Here is a 4,097-nt window from a genome sequence, read left to right on the forward strand (position 1 = left end):
ATATTTTAAACCGTTTGATTTTTGTATTAAAGTTTTTTTAATTGATTGATGATTGATTCAATCAACTAATTTGTTGATTGTATTAACTTGATTCTTTAGATATTGAAAATTAAATAAATAACATTATGTTAATTTAAGTGTACAGAAACATTGCTGTTGTTCCAGCAAAAATCTTATTTTCACTTTACCGAGTGCCTAGTAGGTAATTTGCAGATTACCTAGATAATCTGAACATTACCTAGGTAATTTGAGAAATGGAATAATTTTTGCAGCTTTAACGGATCACCCTAGTAAATCTGCAGATTAGCTAGGTAATGTGCACATTAACGGATTTTGAGCTTTAGCGGTAACATTTACACCAACAAGCTTCCTTTTCATTCTTGGCAGCAAGGATTCTTCAAGTGAGCATTTTGAAAAAAAGACTAGTCTCATTAGCACTGTACAGTGCAGTAGGAGTTAGTTCTTCCTTTATCTTGTTCTCCAGCTATGTTTTTAATAAAGTTTTTAATAAAGATACAGTGCAAGAGATAAACTTTATTAACAACATAGCCACAAAGCATGGCTACGACACAAGGCTCATCACCAAATTAGCTAGAAAAATAGAACTGAATATAGTCAATAATACATTAACTGATAAGCAGCATATAACCCACAATCAGACATACCTAACCCTAGAGTATGATCCCAGGCTACATAAGATATACTCTAGAATAGCTAGGGAGGTAAACAAAAATATTGCATATAAATAAAGTCAGTCTTTCATTTACTTACCAATGGAAAAGACTTTATAGACAGCAGACAAGCCCCAGGTGTATTTAAAATTCCATTACTAGATATCAGATTTGACTGAAATCTTGAATACATAGGCTAGACTAATAGATCATTACTGATCAGAATAAGGGAGCATATGTATGATATCTCAAAAATAAGTTATAACACTGCTATGGCCCAATCTGCTAGCAAGCCCGGGGTGTCCCCATGTTGAGACAAGTCTAAGCTCCTACACATCACCTTCAATATATAACAGCTAAAAATAATTGAAACTATTAAAGTTTATAAAGTAGTATTTAAGAAAATATTAATCCAGTGCAAATGTGGCAAGCAATGTTATGTTACTTCCAACGGTAGTCAACCTTAACACAATGATGTAAATTTTGTCACCTCAATCACTAGACATTAATAGGTGTGTTACAACTTTTTTAACAAAATTTTTATAGTCTATCTCCAATTGTATTATGGAAAGTTATGTGCATAGTTAAACTTTTATGATATAATAAAATATCATATATCATCATTATGTATCATGCATCACATTTATATTTTGAATTTGAACATCATCACATAGTGCATACAATGTTTCATTTTTTCTTTTTTTTTAAGCTGCTAAAACAACATTTGATTTATAGAACAAAGATATTAACCTGGCGTAAAACTCTGAAAGTGATAAAAAATGTTTGTTTGTTTTTTTACATTAAATCTATCTGCTGCAACACATAAGGTGTCTGTGAGTATTTATAAAATATTTATTCATTAACTCTAAAAATATTATTGACAACAAAGATCATTTAGCTCACTGTGGAAAAAATTTATTTAATATTGTTAATCCTTAATCCCATTAAATATTTTTTTATTATTGTTCTTAATCTCGTTGTTCTTATTAATATCCTTTTTTTGACATGATTTATTTTCTACAGCACAACCAGATCTTCCCATTCCAGATGCTGATGTAAAGGTTAGTCAAGTGATATGAGTCATGGTGCTCTTGTATGAAAAACTAATCTTTACAAAAGGAATGTAAGTTTCAGGAGTTGAGAAACTAATTTCATTTCTGAGATAAGTTGCAATCATAGAGTATTTAAGAACTGTGGAGAAAATTTTCAAAAGAAGGACTTGTTTGTAAAGTACTGAATGCAAGAGATAGTGATCTCTCTTTCTGCCTAGAAGTAGTTGTTGAATACATTAAACAGTTTATCAGATTTTAATAATAATTTCATGTTTATTTAAACCATAATTTAAAATTATTATTGTAAAGTAATATGCTTCTTTTGTAATTGTACCAATATATTAGTATATTCTTTTTTATTATTGGGTATTATTATTTTAACTTTACAAATTCAAGTTAAAAATTAGAATAATATTTTTAAAAAATGTTTGAAAGAAAAATACTTAAATTGTATATACTTTTTTGTTGTTTATATTAATAATAGCAATTATAGATATGTTGTTTAACAATTGTAAGTTGTCCCTATAGTTAAAGATTTTGATTGTGTTTGGAACTGTTTAATGTTGGTTTTAAATATTAAAATCAATAATCTCTTTAGTTATCTTTTTTAAACAAACCAACTCTTAAAGACTATTTGTTCAAAAATGCTTGAATAATTTAATTTTCAGGTAATTTTATAAAAGTGTTTGATTAAACTTTGTTAATCATAGTTTTAGTCTAAAAACTATTTTAAGCCATTATCATAATTTCTTTAAATTTCTATTGTTATTTCTTTCAAATATTTTAAAATTTTACTAAACATCAAGTTACCCTTATTTCAACAATTTCTTTTGAAACTTCTTTTTCTTCTTTATTTTCTGTATTAATATATGAAAATATTTATTATATTTTAAATAATATCAATTTTACATTAAAACATTTTATTTTCAGAGAAGAAAATACTTACCTAGTTGTAAAATATCTGCTGTTTGAGAGTTAACTCTATAAAAAACAAATAAATGCAGAATTTTTAAAAACTTAAATATTAACTTAAAAAATGTTCAAATACTTTAAACATTCAAAACTTAATAATGAAAAAATTATAAAACAACACAAACATATAGTTCATATAGTTATAAACAGATAGTTCACTGAATATTTAATTGGTTCCATATTTTGGCTGCTGATATAAAACTTCATCAGAAATAAAAATAGATCTAAGCCAAACTAATTTATAGAAAATTCTAAGAAGAGAGTTACTATAGAAAGATTTTATTAAATGTGTTTAAAATATATCAGAATATATGCAGGTATCCCTCGTACAACACAGCACTTCTATAACACGGTTTTGCTCTACACATTTTGAAAATTGGAGATATCCCCCATAAACATGACTTCTGGTTTTCTCTAACACAGTTTTGGAAATCCTCCATACAAAATTTCACATTTTGAAGTGTAAACTTCATTATTCAATATTTTTTTTTATTCAAGCAAGCATGCATGTTGTCTCAAATTTGCCCATGCAGTTTAGAATATTGAAATTTTCAAATTATTTTGTGCTTTTAGTCAGGTTTACTTTAATGAAAAGAGATAGGACAAAAAAGAAAAAAATTGCATTAACTTTTCTTAACTTTTCTATCAACCAGGTGTCATTGTCATTAACTCACATCAACCATTAACCAATGTAAATACAATTAACATTTGAGTGACAAACATTTTCGTAACCTCTACTGTTAACCCCTATTCACACTAATTAATGGTTGATGTGAGTTGCATTTTATATTTATCCCTGAGTGTTGTGCAGTTAAGTATTTTATAGATTAATCTTTGTATTTAGTAGAGTTTATTTAAACATTTTTAAATAAGTGTTATTACACTTTTTTTAAACTGTAGGTAAGTAATCATTTGTAAAATGACAAACAAAACACAGCAATGTCTTGGTATTAGAACAATTCAATATTTGAACACAACTTCTTGAAAAAGTCACTTGGTACTCAACTGAACAAATGCGATCTGCTAGAATAAATTTCCAATTAATAGCATATTTTTATTTTGTCATCCATAAAAATTGATTATGATAAAAATAAAAAATGTGAAAATGTTGCTGATACTTCTGATAAAGATTAACAAAAAAGCTGAGACAACGATGATACTTTGTAAAAAGAAAATGCCCTGGTTTAACTAAAATTAATATTAACGCATAATACAGTACTTTTAATTGTGATTGTCAATTGGAATTAATTAGAAATAAATTATTGATTGCTTTAATAAACAAATTTCTCTTAGTAACGAAAAAGAATAATATATTTTTGCTAACTTCTGGAGCCTTAACTCTATGTTTTGCATTAGTTCTTTGTTTTGTATAGCATGGATTGCACTTTTTTGGAACATGCAT

The 4,097-nt window shown here is 26.8% G+C and overlaps 1 protein-coding gene across 1 annotated transcript in view; it reads right to left on the bottom strand.

The window, feature by feature from the left end:
* Window positions 1-4,097, bottom strand: part of LOC111622019 — a 91,680-nt gene that overhangs the window by 40,429 nt on the left and 47,154 nt on the right. Inside the window, exons 4-5 of the mRNA XM_023364319.1 lie at window positions 2,670-2,704; window positions 2,534-2,580 (exon numbers count right to left, since the gene is read on the bottom strand). The gene's annotated coding sequence lies outside the window, so the exon portion shown is untranslated. The remainder of the gene's footprint in view (window positions 1-2,533; window positions 2,581-2,669; window positions 2,705-4,097) is intronic.

This window comes from Centruroides sculpturatus, unplaced genomic scaffold (genome assembly GCF_000671375.1).
Source record: "Centruroides sculpturatus isolate CEXI.00-Female unplaced genomic scaffold, Cexi_2.0 scaffold225, whole genome shotgun sequence".
NCBI lineage: Eukaryota > Metazoa > Arthropoda > Arachnida > Scorpiones > Buthidae > Centruroides > Centruroides sculpturatus.